Source organism: Amblyomma maculatum, chromosome 1, assembly GCF_055883805.1.
Source record: "Amblyomma maculatum isolate TAMU_Amacu chromosome 1, ASM5588380v1, whole genome shotgun sequence".
Classification (NCBI taxonomy): domain Eukaryota; kingdom Metazoa; phylum Arthropoda; class Arachnida; order Ixodida; family Ixodidae; genus Amblyomma; species Amblyomma maculatum.
Genome location: NC_139344.1, coordinates 277,366,180 through 277,382,951, shown reverse-complemented (window position 1 = coordinate 277,382,951; position 16,772 = coordinate 277,366,180). Strand labels below are relative to the sequence as shown.

The following is a 16,772-nucleotide window of genomic DNA, read 5'->3' as shown; positions in this document are numbered from 1 at the left end:
GGAGGAATTTCGACAACTCCCTCATCCGATGCAAAGAAACTGCGCGGCGGAGATCACCGGACGCTTCCCCTGCGCACACGCATTGACAGGGTGGAGCATTCCGCATGTGCCGGAGGCATTCGGTATGCGTCTACTCAGCCACTGCGCGTGCGCAGCGGGATCCTTTAATAAGAGCAAAGCTTCCTCTACGAAAAGCCTGATATCGAGAAGGAGTAATGCCTTTCATTCGCCGCGCTACAGGGCCCCGGGGCGGATACAGTTGCACTAGGAAGATATACGGCGAAAGCGTTCTCGCTGGCCGCATCGACGATAGCCGGCGGTTCTAAGGTATCTAGGAATCGATCTGCTGCCAGCCATGTTGCAAAGGCTCACTATCTACTCCCTCCACGACAGCGCCGACTATAAACAGGAACACGGCCTGGGAGCGGCGCGAGACGATGCCGCGCGCCTCACTTTCCGGCCAGGACGGAAGCTGGGCCGGAAGGTCTTGCGCCAGCAAAGACGACGACGACGCCGAGGACTCTAGAGTACGCCTGCCTCTGCTGGACTTTCGGCCTCAACGAGCAATTTCTCAAGCTAGCCTTCCTTCGTTGATAATAAAATGCGAGAAAGCGGAACGGAAACAGACCCCACACATAGAGAAGGCGAAAAGGTGTGAGCACCAGCGCACATGCGACGGCTCCCCCCCCCCCCCCCCCCCCCCCCGTGACAAAGTGGACCCTTGACCTTTTCAACAACGCAAACGACGCGGCTCAGATGCAGCTCGCCGGGGGGCACGAAACTAAGCCCGGACAAAAGAGGCGGTCTCGCTAAGCGCCAAAGGCGGCTAAAAACAGCAAGAGGAATCTTTGCTTGGTCGCGATTACAGCAATTAGCATCGGAAGAAGCAGCAGAGCCGCCGCCAAAGGGGCCAGGCAACGAAACCGCCGCGACCCTCTTCTGCGACCGCAGCGAAGTTGAGCGCGCCCGTCTTTTTTGTTTCTTTTTTCTTTGTTTCTGTCACGACACAGAGAAAAAGAAAAGACGGGCGACATCTTAGTGGAGCGCCCCAAATGATGTGGTCCGGCGTCGCGCCGCAGCCTCTCAGGTCAGCCGTCAGATTATACCAGCGGCCTTCGTCGTGGGAGCCCCAGTGAACCAATTCCGCCGCGCGGGCTGGCGGTCACCGCGCCGAACTCGAGGCGCGCTTCGGAATAGCAGCCGCTCTCCGACCGTCTTTTCCCTCTGGCGCGCCAAACACACTGCGGGGGATTGAGTTCCTTCAGGGAATTGTTACGGAGATGGTGCAACAAGCCTAAACAAAAGTACCAGACCGCGCGTCAGAAGACACTGAAGCCACCAGAGGCCACAGTCTCCGCGTGAATACCGCGCAAGGCGCTCGCGAGATAACGGCCTCGCAAACAACCGCGGCCGAGCGAAGACGCGAAAGGAAGCGCGCAACCGAGGAGGAAAAAGAAAACGTGGAAATTTGCAAAAAGAGCCAAGGAATGCGTCTATGCTTTCTCGTTCGTACCGAGAAGCGTGAAAGCGGAGAGAAAACGCGCCTCCTCCATCCAGTATTCACGACGACGCAAAGGCGGAGAAAGGAAAGTGCTTGCCGTTTCCCAAGAGTCCGGCATCGCGGACAGTGTCCCGGAAGAATCGCCCACAGAGAGCACAAGCTACCGCCGGTGAGCACACCTTGCGAGAAAAGCATCCCTCGCGATATATAGCGGGTCAAGTGGCCGAGGTGCAAACATAACGGCTTGATTGAGGACGTGAAGATAGACGACAGCCCTCCGGCGGTGCTAATGAGGCAGCAGCCGCTGCATACCGGGAGCCACGGAAAGATCGGCGCGAGGGAGCAGAACGGACGGCACAGTTTGCTGCGTCCATCGCTCGACAGGCACCATGGTAGGGCGAAAAAACCCAAGTCAGGCCACGCTCGCCGCGCACTGCTGGATACAGCGTAAAAGGAATGCCTGCTGCGCTATCCTCGAGACAAGAATATTCGCGCTGGCAGTAATGAGCAGAAAATGCCTGACCAACCAACCAGGCCACGTGGCTGTACGCACCACAGGCAGAGACTAACCATTTCAAGAACTTTTTTCTGTTTTAACTGCGGTTGTGCACTAAAGCAAGGAATCACTACAATATTATAGCGCATCCCAAAACAAGCAGTAAAGCAAGAGACACGAGTGCGCTAAAGAATCGCTCGCTAGGAACGAGCGCCAAGAAATCAAGCTCAGGCGTGAAGAGCCGCGCGATACAATTTCGTGCAGACAGCAATGCATGCGGGTAGAAAAGCCGCACATCATGACAAATTGATGGCGGGCCAGTCTGCAAAACTTCCCCGCACCCAAACACGAGTGTGCATTTAAATGGCGAGGCAATGAATGGCATATGCAATAGCACCAGAGGTGTATGAGGTTGGCTACAAAATGTCTGCATTATGCAAAGTACAATGCCAATGAGCGTTCATGACGCACACATCAAAACCGAGTTGATTTACATTTTTCAAACTTCGAGCTTCGGCGGCACGCGGCGACCCGCTGTCCCTGCGGAGACGCAGCGGACCGCGCCGCTCTCAGGTGCTGACAACGAAAAAAAAATTAAGAGTGTCTTTTAGATGCCTCTTATGAGGAGAATGGCAAAAGCCTATACCCTTCCTCTCCTATCTTTATCTCTCATCGCTTGCCTCGTATCAGCGTTCGTTGCAGTGCTACATATAATTATAATTGGATTACAGAAAAGGAAAGGCGCAGTATCTATCACACTTTCTCCGGCAAGTTTGGACGGTACACCATTGCTCCTGTCGCGTGGCGTTCCTTGGCGCGCGTTCAAGTGTGGCATTGCAGATGTGAGAGGTGGGATTGCAGATGTTTGCACTATTGTTATGTACGATTGACTTGACCCACTCCAGTATGAGTCTGAAGAAGGCTTACGGTATTATTAAAGAAAAAAAAAAACGCTAGACAAGGACAGCACACCTGGAATCTCGCGCACAGATCCAACGCCTCCTAATAGGAGGCGTTGACAGATCTCGCGCACGGGATTTCGTTCCATGAGCCTAGAAAAGCTTTCGCCGTAAACTTTACTGCATAAGGTTGGCACTTCGGCCTAAGTGGGGAGCCGAAAAAAAAAAAAAAAAAGAGGGGGGAAGGGGGGGCGTGACGAGTCGAAGCATGAGAGTCGCGTGCGAAATAGAAAAGCGCCATCAAAGTTTATTTCGCGTTCATTTGCGGTGGGATTCAATCAAGGCTGGTTATAGACTTCGTGCTTGTGCGGTAGAGATTGCAAAATGCCCTAGTTCGTCTAAACGCCACGAGGTGACTCTTTCCTCAGTGCATTCACGAACCACTATACTCCTTTGTTACCAGCATGGCTTATTTGCCTGCCATCTGCGGGTTCGATGAGACCATAGTACGCATTCTTTGTGAACGCCCCGCATAAGTGACGAAAGGCGGTCATGCGCTGCAGCGCCTTGATCCACGCCCGCTGATGGGTTCTCGGACGGTGGCGACCGTCGGCGGCAAAAGCCTCCGTTTCTTGACAGCGTCGGGCCTGCACGACAGGCTACGACTTCGTCGCACGCTTTTTGTCTTCAGGTTCCTCTCACCACCTTTTTTAATTAAACCTTCACGCCCTCTCTTCCCCCAGTGCAGGGTAGCCCAACAGGTTTCTTCTTCAAGCTAACCACACCGCCTCTCCTTCCCCTCCTCCTGGTATCATAACCAGGTGTTTCGCCATTTACGGAGGACGGCCGTCGCCAGTCGTTTTTGGAACGCCATTCGGTCGTACTTGCTCACTTTTCTTTTGCGCAAAAAGTTTTTTTCTTGTCGCTGTTTTCGGCAAAAAAATGTAGGTCTGCCCGGCGACGTGCACTGAAATATGGCACGCACCGATGGCCACCGCGTCCACACGTGGAGGCGAGACGCAAAATTATACGCTTTGCAACCCCAAGTGGTCGGAATTATTCAGCAGAGCTCCGTGTGGCGTGTCTTACAGAAGCATAACTCGACTTCTATAGAGGTAAAAAAACAAATGTAAATAATTACGACTAGAAGCAGTAAACATGTGGGTTTGAGCGCTTCCACAGGAACTTGAGCACCGCGACATAAAGAGTGCAGCAGGTCGAGGCACTGAACAAAATCGCATGTGCTCCATATTTAGCCTGCACACGATATGCGTACACAACAGGTGACGTGCCAGATTCGAACAGCACGCGAGGTAAGCAAGCAAGAGTTCGACGTTCGATCGCATACTTAGCATTCACCACGTGCAAACCAAAATGCTGCTGACACGCCAACCGCATCACGATGCGTCCGTGCACCGATGTTTCCGTTGCCCCTGAAAAACATTTGTCCGCTGGATGGTGTGGATTCAGAAGCTGGAGCGTCCTGCATCTTCTCATGAGGACTCCAATGTGAATAAATGGAAGGTCACTGACCACGCCAAGGAAACAAGTTTCGACGTTTCGGAACCCGCACGGGTCCCTCATCGAAACTTGTTTCCTTGACATGGTCGGTGACCTTCCATTTGTTCAGCACCATGCCTGACCAGACGAGCTTCCGTCGAATCCTAGACTACACTCACGACCGGAATGTCTTAGGTTTTACTGAAACGCTTAGGATAAGTTATTTTAAGCTCTGAAGTATGATTGAAAGACCTCTTACTGCATTTAAAAGTTGCGGCTGCCTGCTAGGAATTGTCCCATACGGTGAAGTTGACTTGAATGCTGACGTGCGTGTTTTGTTGGTTGCACCGTTGACAAATGCGGGTGAATCCGCGGGACCTTTTTTTTTTTTTCTTTTCAGCAGCGCCCATTGTCCGAGAAAGAGCATTTCATGGCACTAAACTTGAATTCATAATTCCGTCGCCCAATATATGCTGGAGAAATTATACATAGCCGGACTTCACGAGGATGACGCCAAAACAAAATGACGGAAGACGACATCGCAACATCGGCTTTTTTCTTTTACCGGTTTTAATCGTGATGTCGCCACAACACCAGGCGTGAGGCTCTGGTGAAATGCGAACAGGCCGATCTACAGTCATAAAAAGGGCAAAAAAATAAATACCCCCTAGTCGATATTTTGGCGCCAACGGTAAAAAAAAAATCGGAGGTTATGGCGGGAAGCATTACAATGCACGGAGAGGCAGCGAAAATTTTACCCGTGGAATTTCACAACCTCCGGGGACATCGTCTTCCTAAAAGCTCGCCACTTCCATGCGAACGACCCGCTCGAACCTGACCGGGCTGAAAAGTGGAGCAGAGATTAATAGAGTGACGAGGCCCGTCATGAGCATCTTCCAGTTTAGCACAAAGATGACTTGACCGAATACGATCACCGAAAAATCAAACCTGAGGCAAGCGAGAAGCCCAAGAGGCCGAGCTGCCGCTCTTTCATCGGCCCCAAAAGAAAAGGCACCCGGAGCGCTAATTTTCGGGGCTGCATGATTGGCGCCTGAGCACGAGTTGGCCGAACCGGTTCCTTAACAAAATTGCTCGCGCGCAAAAGGCGGGCTGCGCATGATGGCGGTCCTAATCTGCGCACGCCGTCACCGTAAACGGCACGCCTTCAGCTGCTGGGCCACCACCTGGCCGCTTTCGTGGCCCGTGATCGTGATGCGCAAGACGCGGGAAGCGAATGAACGAACAAAAGACGACGAAATGTGCCTCAATTTCTCCCGCGAGCAACAGAGAGGGGCAGGACCCTGTAGTTGCAGGCCAGATGGTACCCCCCTGTCCGTTCCTCAGTCGATCATCCGTCCACGCGGCGGCAGCGCTGGCCGCCAGCGCGCGTGCAGACCGACAGGCCGAAGAGCGCTGCACGAAAAAAGCGACAAAAAGAATCCGAGGGCGGCCTCACACATCTGGGACCCGCCCGAGACTAAACAACGGCGCCTCAGGCAGAGGAAAGGAAATCGGAGGCCGCGGGGCACTCCGTCGCCGCAGGAGAGGGCAGTTGGCGCAAGATTCGTTCGGCCAAGAACGCTCAATGAAAAACTCGATCGCTGCCCAGACCTCGGTCACGGAGTACGCACGTACGCATGTGTGGCATCCTCATCTCCTTTTAAACCGGAAACACAGAGCTTCCATCTGCGTCTCCAACGTCGCCCACGATCCATGTCAACAAGCAGCAGATAACAAAGCCACATTTCGGTTGTACGCAGTATTGAAGGTATGAACTCGCGACTGTACAGGTGCAGGTAACCGTTCAGTGGCCAATAGCGATGGACCACGACAGCCCTGTGCACGCCCGAGGATTGCTAGGGAGCATAGCGGCATGCGTAAAGAGTGAGCGGACAAGCACGCGATGGACTGGCAAGTGAGTTTTAGGACAGACAGCTATGGTCTTAAATAATTCTATACAGCTAGTATTATGGTCTGGTTCAAAAGCTCACCTTTCTTTTCACTGACTGCTGACATATTTAGCAAACCTCCTGAGCGCACACTATCGTCGGCCGCCTACAGGGCGTTTTTGTCAAGATAGCAAGCCCAGAGTGTTTCTGGACTTTGGGAAAATATTGTGTTTAGTGCTGCGTTGTTACTGGTATGCGGCGCTTTGCACTGAAAGCTGAAATGGCTCGCCATGGTTTCGCGTTCGACCGTCGTCTGCTTAGATTTAGGTTCAGGAAGGCGAACTCCACTACCACTTTCAGTCGACATAGCAACGTCCTCATATCCCTCCGTCAAACGTTGCTGGGTCACAGAATTGAATTTTTATCAGTTTCACCCACTACTTCACAGGCTATCAAGTTCTCCATGGCTGTCTTAAATACCCCACTACAGGGTTTATAAAAGCGGACCTCGTGGCCTGGGGACTTTGACGGGTCAGTGTACACACCTGTGAGCAGACTGGGTGTTGGAGCGGTGTGCTGAAGATCTAATCCTGTAACTGCAGTGCTTACGGCAATGTGCTCATTATCTGCTTTTATTTCTATGCAGTATCGCTGCTGCGTGAACACACAGTTCCGTTTCGTGTGCTCTGCAGAGGACCGCCAGAGGGCTTCGAGACAAGGATTGCTCAAGTTCGTGCGTTGCGACGTCCTGAAAGGAGAGACGGCGCCAGAGGCTTCTGCCATTGCTGCTTTCACTTGCCGGTAATCAGATTTCTAGGCGTGGAACGGGCCAAGTAAAATATACCGACGGGGCCTAGTGTGTCGACAACAAATTTACTCCACCTGCCTCGCCGCATTTTTGTTCCTAGCCCTATTATACTCCCATTCTATCAAATACGCTCGTACAAGATGCAGAAAAATAAAAAATAAAACGCCTCCACTTCAAATGTAGCGATGCAAAGCGAGATTAGGGTCCAGAATGTGGACAGCCAGATTGTGGCGCAATGGGCCGCAGAGATGCACGTGATGTCCAGAACGCAATTGGAAAACTTGCCGCCGCCCTGTCTGCAGTTTGAGGAAGCTTCACTGGCGAGAAGGCGCGAAATTGCGAGGTTCTTTTTCAACCCTTCGTTGGACGTCCCCCCACGGCACACTGCAAACCGAATGGCAAGAGTTCCCGGAGAACGGCGCGGCAGCTTAAAATATACAGAACTGGTGGTGTACCCCCGACTATGTAGAAGTGGAGGGATCGTTCTTCCATGCGACAAGGCGCATGAGTAGCGGCAAAACAAGCAAGAAGGGTCAAAAGGATTAGGAGAGCGTCGCGGGTGCCTGCCCTCTCGACCTTGGCGCGCGAGGGGCGCGAACAGCGGAGCAGTGTCACTGAGAAGGCACATGTGTCGCGGCGGACGCCCGGCGCTCGGGAAAGAGCGAGTAAACGAAGCGACGCCCCCAGCAAAGCGACTGAAGAAGCCCTCTCGAGCACTCGCTCACTGCACACGCGAATTTCGCCGACGAAAGGGGACAACGAGCGCGCACTGGGGCGGGTGAGTACGACAAAAAAGAGACACCCGCCCTCGGAACTGCCCTGGTAACTCAACCAGCCTAAGCGCCCTTGGCGCTCTCAAGAGGTTGCCTGGATGGGATGAAGATGTACAGAGCTCAACACAATGACTCTGGAGGCGATGGGGCAATATCATCTTGGATGGTTTGTGTCCATGTGTAGGAAATTAAAGACGATATGCGAACAGGACACACCAGAACAAGCTGCATTAACGGCCACCGAAATGAGAACGCGGAGAATAGTTCTGGACGTGTGAGGGCTTCCTCGCAGGTGCAAACCTCGCACAACCAAAGCACATTTGGTTGGGACACTGTGTCACCACCTCACGAGAATGTTACAGAAAGGAACGAAAGCGTACGACCGCTGGGCGCCACGGAGAGAGAAAACAACAGTGGAACGAAATCGCCAGCTATTTCCCAAAGTGAAACACTGCACAGATCCACCGCTCGGCCCTGACCGGCGCTGGCGAGGTCGCACAACCGGGAAGCACGCATGCGCGACCCGCCGAACGAGCTGGCCTGGCACTGGCCGCGCCACCACCCAGATACGTTAGCCCGGCACGGGTCAGTGCGAATACAAGTGCGCGTTGGCGGGCCCCAAAAAAGACACCCGCATCGCAGCGGTAAACTGAAAGGCTCGAAACAGTCCAGCCACGTAGCAGCGGCAGCATTACGACAGACGTCAGCCAGGACAACATTGCGAACGGGCGGCCGACCTTCGCGGCGTACGAGTATATATTTCCAACGCAGGCAATCACTCTGCAATGGAAGTATTTGAGCGGCATATGCTGTCAATGGAGGAGACTTGACACAAAGTGCCACTTACGCGGCGAAGGGCAGAATCGATCAGACAGGCGATCCTTTACGTGACCAAACAAATGTAGCTTGAATCGGTGAGAGCGCAGACCACAGACAGAACTCTAGACCGGGGACCCGTAAGGCGCCTAGCAACAGCGAAGAGAATGCTGCCCATGGAAACAGAAATGAGACGGACAACGACAAAGATATTGCGTTTTGCCACTCGCGTTCTGCGAAGCGCTGGGCACATTTCTCGTGCATTCCAGAGAATAACTCGTCCTCAAATTTCCTCGTATCCAGGGAAGCGTGCTCAGCATACAGAAGCATCGAACTCCCGACTATGTACATACATGAAACAACGGCGCCAAAACGCGAAAACGTTACGCGAGTGTCCGAGCGAGGATGGCGCAGGAATGCGGCGCACCGGAGTAAATTGTACTTTGGGCGATTTATGGGCAGTTAGAGCTTCACTCGACGGCACAATGGCAGCGGCCACCTGCACGGTGAGAGACCACTGCTCGATGGCCAGCGGGGCTGCGACGCTCGAAAACCCGCCTCTTTCAGGCCTTCACGAGAGGTCAGAGTAAATACGGGTCGTCAACAAAACTTTCTCGCCGCCGTCAGCCTCAAAATTAAGGACCTTATTCACAAAGATCGCATAGGTGACATGGAGAAATGAGCAACAACCAGAAAATGCTGCTTGCTGGCGGAGTTCAGGGTAACAGCTGCTCAGCTATACAATGTCACGGGGCTAAGTTGTACAAGTTAAAAAAAAAATAATAATAAGAAACCGTTTGGCCTAAATCCACCGAAGTACAAATTACAGATTTACTTCGCTTCGGCACAACTACACGCTACAGTATGGAATGGCGAAGACTGGCAACTCGAGTTCGAATGCATGGACAATAAAGCGTATAGAGCTTTGTCCAATTTATGGTCACACTTCTACAGAAAAATAATAGTGTCGGAGGCTCCAGATTAGCGAAGCTCAGAAAAAGGTGCCGCCTAGGAGCGATGGTCAGTCGCCGCGCTGCCGCGCTCACTTCAGCTCTAAACAAATGAGACTGTTACACCGTGGGCAGCGGGCGAGTGAAGTTTATTCTTGTCAGGATTGCTTGCTCAGTTGCTTCTCTCGGTCGGTTACAACAGGATCAGTCGTCCTGAGCAGAATGCCCACCAAGTGCAATTTATTTCACAGGTGACTCTCCCTGTGTAGCGGTCTGGTAGCTGAGATGCGTGCCACACTTAGGCGTTCAGGGTTGGACCTGCATACAACTTTTTCTTGAAGCGCGGGCTTGTCGAAACCGTCGCCACGCGTCGCCGACGCTAAGCAGTCGGTAGCAGCCTAGCGTTTCGCCAGCGACCGTCAGCTTGTGCGGCCCAACTGGTGAGCTTAAACGCAATGCGACGACCGCCGAGTGCTGTCGACACGAAGCAGTGCACGTGTTGCGTTGGAGGCAGCTCTTGAGAAAGGCCGAGCAGCTGTCGGGGTCACGAGTGCAGCAGCTAGCGACATTGTTAGACGCAATTGCGCCACGTGAGTCGCTTGGTCCTGCTGCTTATGTGACGGCGTTACAGGGCCCGCTTCCGGCATTCGGCCTCTTGGCACGCAGAGCCAGGTGTAGATAATAGAAAGGTCAGGTTGTACTACCTCATCTAACGACCCCGATTATGTAGAACTTGTTATAGTTACTGCACCGCACAGCCACTGAAACTGGAAGAGGCTTCTCAGGAGAGCCATCGCGCACAGTATTTTGGCGCAGACGAAAGGAACGTGTCGACCGAGGCTTTTCGACCAACATCCGTAGGAGCCAACCAAGCGCTTCGTCCACATTCACGCCCGCTACACAACACAAGGAGTCGCGTGCGCGCATCAAGAAATAAAAAACAAAACAAAACAAAAAAAAACTATACAGCGCGGCCATGCTGCCCCTTGTTTGCAGATGCGAAAAGATGAGGGCATGTTGCATGACCATGCATCTGCGAGTACCTCGTAGACGGGGAATTAAATTTGCAGAAAGGGGACTGAAGAGGCCGTGGGTCGGTTCGTATCGATCGTCGCTACAAGGTCCACGATCTGGTCTGCCCGATTTTGGTAGGCGGTTGGAGCCGCACGAAGACACTCAAAAAACGATAAACGCAGGGTTAAGTTCCATCGGTGAAACTATACTACTGCGGTTGAGGGGGAGGGAATAGTGAACTGATGCAGAGAACGGGTTTTGTCCGCCGTTCGCGCGGTGCTTCAAGCACCGTTGAATTAGAGCGAAGGGCCTGTCACTGCGTTTAACAGCTTTCGCTTCCCCCACCCCTCTCACGCGCCCATTAACCCACGTGTTCTCTAAACGCAACCGCGAGATAGCCTCGCAATTTCGGCGCTCATTTTCCGCGATACGCGAAGCCATTCATCAGAGACTCGAGGGATAGGCCCCACTTTCCCCACCAGCGCGAACTATCCGAGAATTTCGGCTAATTTTTTCACCATTTTCCCCTCCTCAGCTGCAATTAGTGCGCGGATGAGGTGATTAATCACAAGAGCACATTACATACACGCTGAAATGGGAGTAATCCGAGGGTCGCAAGACGTGCACAGTACTTTTACAACGACGACGGAAGGGGCGATAATGACGTGAAACATTTGATTTAAATATACACACATACGATGAGCGATGCAAAAAGAGTACACAGACGAAGCAGGGAAAAGTTCAGAGAGATTGCGGAGGTGCTAAAGTTTGTACGGCGCGGTAGCTTCGTAGAAAAAGTGGGGTAGCGCAGCACCTCGGTATGTTCATTCTCGTTACTATTCACACCACACCATACAAAACCAAGACCACTTCTGCAAAATATCTACGACGATTTCCTTTCCGTGGTTAGTACCGTTGCATTTTTTTTTTTTTTTTTACGAACGCGTGCACTGCTGCCTACCACAACCAACACTAAATCAATTTACGAAGAGGCCTTGCAAAAAAGACTGCACTTCTTCACACAACGGTGCGAATGCCCAAGTGGGACGAGCAAAAGAAAAACAAAATACGCCCCACTGTTATAGGGTGTTTCCGGCGAGACAAGAGAGTGAAGGGGTTTCCGGTTAAAAGACGGCAACGGGGGGAGGGAGGGTGCACGCAGATTGATGAGCATACACACCAGCGAGAGGGGAGGCGTTTTAGGGTTCTTAGCTAGGCCACAGTACCTTGGTGTGCAGATTTATCGCTGTGTGCGGAGAGCCGCTACAACGAGGCCGCAGTTTTATGGAAGCCCAGCGCGAACGCCCGCTGGGTTGCGTCTAGGCAGATACGCGGTGAGCCGCGGCACGAAGGCTCTCCCGGACGCGTCGGCCGCGCTCACCTCGAGGCATCGCACGCAGTGTCTTACCACGATACGTATGCATGTAGAACAGTCGTCGACGGATGCGACTAGATAACGCGAGCTCGAGGTGTGCGGTAAATTTGACGCTTCGGAAGGAAGTGCGCCAGTGGCAAAAACGCCGCTTCACAGGTGCCACCCCTTTCAACGCAGACCAGACGAGAAAAATACGCGCAGTGTAAGCAATATCGCGTTTCATTCGCTGACGACTATGGGCACCGACATGCGTGTAAGCGCTCCATTATGAGTATGGACATTAATTTTTGGCTTCCTTTTTGTTAATGCTGCGTAAAACATCATTGTACATGGACACGGTTTTCGCCTACAACCGCTTTATGATTTTATGATCAACTTTCTTTTCTCGCCTGTTTTGGTTTCGGTTTCAGCAGCCGAGCGATGGCTGTACGTCAAAGTCTAGGTAGCGTGAGGGGTTAAAAACCAGTGGCATAATCGCTTATTCATTTCTTGCGATAACTGCTTTTGAGACGGGCGGATTTAGCGTTGTGGGGAATTAAAACGACAGAGGAACGATCACATTGCTGCTCATCGCTCATGTGACCTAGACTTGATTTGACGTTACAGCCATCGATCGGCTGTTGAAACCGAAACAGGTGAGCAAAAAAAAAAAAAAATCGATTACAAATTATTTAGCGGTCGTAATCGAATACTAAGTGGCAATCCATGCACAGTAATACTTCACGCATCATTACAAAGAATAAAACAAGAACGCAAAAATTAGATGTCTATACTCCTTTAACTAACAGGAGCACGTTTCTCCATCGGTATTCACCCTATAAGTATATACATGCTACAAGGACACTCGCGGAAAAATGACCCGGGCGAGATAAGCTTTTTATATTCAATGGCATGTACGCCTCTTTCATGGTGATTGCCAAGTGCATAGGCGCGACAAAAACATTTGTTCGCAGTTTGCGTCTTAGCAACAGCCTTGCAGTTGACAACGACTGCAACGCAAACAAACGCAATTAAGGCGGCTTAACACAGACGTCCCAGAGATAACAACGGCTCGGAGCTGAACAGCTGCTATAGGTGGCTGTTATCATGATCGCGCTATCAGCTGCAACACACGCTGCGGCGCCAAGACGAAGTGCAGCGACCTGGAAGGCGCGCGATCGATGGAGACGCGAGCATCTACAGCATTGAAGTGGCGACAAGGCGGCTCTGTCGCCAAACTATGCGGTCGCGGAGGCTTGTCGTGAACTCGAGGCGCAGCGGCGTTCCGACAAACAGCCGCCCCCAACCTACGTGGTTGTACACGTTTCACAAACAAGTAAAACATATCTGCTTCAGTCCAGCGGTCGCTAAATATTTCAGACGCTTCCTCAGAGATGCTATTGCTAATGCGATTTGGAGCACTGACGTTTCCGAACTGAGCGCTTTAGAACAAACTCCGGTATAGAAATCTGGGGTACCCAAGTTTCCAATCTGGAAAACTTTGAAGCAGTGCGCCCCTCCCCAATCTTCAATTTTAAAAACAAATGGCGGAGCACCGGGGTCATGCCATCTTGCACAACTGAAGTGAATGACAAGCCCATGAGAAGCAAATGCGATTGCGCCCATTAGGATGGGCGCCGCAGCCACTTTCGCCGTCGGCAGCGCTAAAAATGGTTTGGTTTGTGGGGTTTAACGTCCCAAAGCGACTCAGGCTATGAGAGACGCCGTTGTGGAAGGCTCCGGAGATTTCGACCACCTGGGGTTCTTTAACGTGCACTGACATCGCACAGCACACGGGCGCCTTGCTATTCGCCTCTATCGATAAGCGGCTACCGCGTCCGGGATTCGATTCCGCATGCTGGGGCACAGAAGTCGAGCGCCCTAACCGCTGCACCACCGCGGCAGTTATTAATAGAATGGTTGCCAGTTATTCGGTCCAAAATTTTGACAACGTAGCCTCGAACACTGTCTACAGTCGCCGCGCAGAACGTGGCGGCGCGAGCTCTTCCCATAAGCTGTCTCTCGTTAACGCTCAGCAAAGACAATATTCTGACAGATGCAGTGTGCCGTATACGCACAAATTGCCATATTTGCGCAAGTGAATTAAGCCATCAAATTACCGCTGAGTCATCATTAAACACAATCTTCGTTCGGTTGATGGGTATAATCAGCCAACCAGTCGGAATCTCAAGACGACACGCAAGCCTATGGACATTGATGGGCCTCCACCTCGATGTGCGCTACTCGGTTTTTTTTCTTTCTTCTTTAGTAGGCCAGTGGCTCAAAATGGTTGGTTGGTTGGTTTGTGGGGTTTAACGTCCCAAAGCGACTCAGGCTATGAGAGACGCCGTAGTGGAGGACTCCGGAAATTTCGACCACTTGGGGTTCTTTAACTTGGATAGTGGCTCGCGTTTATGGCAGGAGAACTGTGCCATGGAAGTTACGTTGCCGCGAGGCGGTCAAGTTCGTTACGAGTTGGCTTCAACGGACGTTAGCATTCTGAAACAGCGATGACCAAAGTTACGTCTTCCTGAAGAGCCGGCGCATTCGAAAGCAGCAAGTTTGGAGCTAATTGGAGCAATTCCGCCCCCCCCCCCCCCCTCATCAGGATGGCGCAGCTTTTCTGGTTTGGCGCATATGCTGCAAGGGCGGGGTCACTGCTTTCCAGGCGTTTTCCTAGCACGTTTTATGGCCGAGTTGAAAGAAACGCGTACAGCTCCGTATGTGTGCGCGTATTAAGTGTAGGCGATGCTCAGAAACTGAACAAACTGACATCGCACAGTACGCGGACGCCTCTTCGTTTCGGCTCTATTGAAACGAAGAGGCATCCGTGTGCTGTGCGATGTCAGCGTACGTTAAAGATCCCCAGGTGGTCGAAATTACTCCGTAGCCCTTCACTACGGCTTCTCTTTCTCTCTATCCACTTTCTCTCCTACCTTCCTCCCTTACGGCGTGGTTCAGGTGTCTACAGCAAGTGTGCCAGATAATGCGACTTTCGCTTCCTGTGAACCAATTATTATTACCTCTACCGCTCCGCAGCTCGGCGTGTACCGGTCTCAGAATATTACAACGATATTGTTAAATTTGGCCCTAAAAACCTGTCCCCTTTACTTCGCGGAACTAATACTCGAGATTGTCTCATTTTGCGACTTTGCCCGAAATCACCAGAAATAAGTAGTAGCATTTCTATATTTCTGTCAGGTAATTTATATTGAGGGCAAATATGCTCGCCAGCGCGACAAAAGTAGTTACTATTATTCCACTAACAGAAATAAAAAAAAAAAAAAAAAAAAAAACAATTGAGCCACTACAACTTCTTGTCTGGGTAATGCCTCCTGACTGCGCAATCCCAGTGAGCTAGAAGCATAACGGTGCCTTTACTGTCGATATTGATCAGGCGCAGCGCAACGCCGAGAGCCGCGTAACCTGGCGACACTGTCCACGCTTACTACGCAATTGAGATGAATGTCAAAATGCTATCGAGGCGTTTGTTGGCAGTCCCCGGTTACGCAAACTGTTCGCCAGCAGTGCCCGCGTTTCGTCGCAGCACACTGCGCTGAACAAGGCGATATGAACGTGCTGAGCCTGCTTTCGCGCGCGAACTGCACAAGACGATCGCCCTCCGTGCACTCCGAAATCAGACCGCGCAAAGTCCGCCGGGCATTATTACTGGCCCACTTACACACAGCGAGCGAGGAATGTCCAACACGACGGACAGCTTGCGCGTCAATCAAACCGCCTCCCGTGTTCCCTTACTTCGTACAGGCGCGTTCGATTTCCACTTCCGCCTCGCATAATCGCGCGCGGACTGACGACGGCGAGGAACTTGGCGAGACGCAGCAGCGCCCGTCGCTGGCTGACACGCGGCGCACGGTGAATCACCAGCGGCCGCGTCAGCTGATTGCTTTAATCCAGTTCGAGGAGTGGCACGAAAGGAACAAGGCTGACGACTGCGTTACGAAAGTGCCAACGAGAGGAAGGGAGGCATCGGAAGAACAATGAAGCTTCTCGACGCGATCTTCGTGGTCAACGAGCCCTTCTCAAGGCCGAAGCGCGACAGTTACTGTGATGGCCCGTCCTGCCACAATGGCGAGACGAACTCTTGACGTGTGTGCGACGCGGTGCACAATGGCGCTCGAAAAGGACAGTCACCGACCAAGGAGCCAATGCTAGCATTGCTCATATTACCATGCTACTCCAATAGGCTAAGGTCGACTATTTCCGCCTTTCCTTCTCGCCCAGATCATTCCAGCAGCTTGAGCAGTGCTACGAGGCATGCACACACACAAAACCGACATGCGGGAAACGGTAAAAAGTAAAAGAGCCTGTGAAAGCTGCAAACAGGCGCATTTCAAACATTAGCCCAAAAAGAACTTCAGGAGAGGATAACGGCAGGACAAGCACACGCAGTTCCTAGCGCTGGCTTCTTGTCTTTTAGCACTACAGTTTGATATATGGTTAAGTCATCAAATGCACTGATTAGCTCCGTGCGTTGGTAAGAACAGTTCAGAACGTGATGCCATGAGGCGCGATGGTACGTCATCAGCAAATAATGAATACTCCGTTTACAACCTCCTAAACGCCGTTTACAAAGTCGGAGCCGCTTCCTGTGCGACCATTCAACTTAGCAGCAAAAATGAAAAAAATACGAGACACTTTGGCGACTCAAGTGGTGAAAGGCGAAAGTTTGAGTTCCGCATTCTGCTACTCATTTGTTGCGAATGTGACGGTGAATGATGCTTCGAGTGCGTGACTACTGTTTCACATTCCTC

The 16,772-nt window shown here is 52.0% G+C and overlaps 1 protein-coding gene across 3 annotated transcripts in view; it reads right to left on the bottom strand.

Moving 5' to 3' along the window:
- The window catches only part of Meltrin (disintegrin and metalloproteinase domain-containing protein meltrin), a 112,162-nt gene that overhangs the window by 87,020 nt on the left and 8,370 nt on the right, over positions 1-16,772 (bottom strand). Inside the window, exon 1 of one of the 3 annotated variants that reach the window (XM_084591377.1) lies at positions 11,873-11,993. The exons of the other annotated variants lie outside the window; for them this stretch is intronic. The gene's annotated coding sequence lies outside the window, so the exon portion shown is untranslated. Of the gene's footprint in view, positions 1-11,872; positions 11,994-16,772 lie in introns of those variants that run through there. 3 annotated transcript variants of the gene reach the window in all.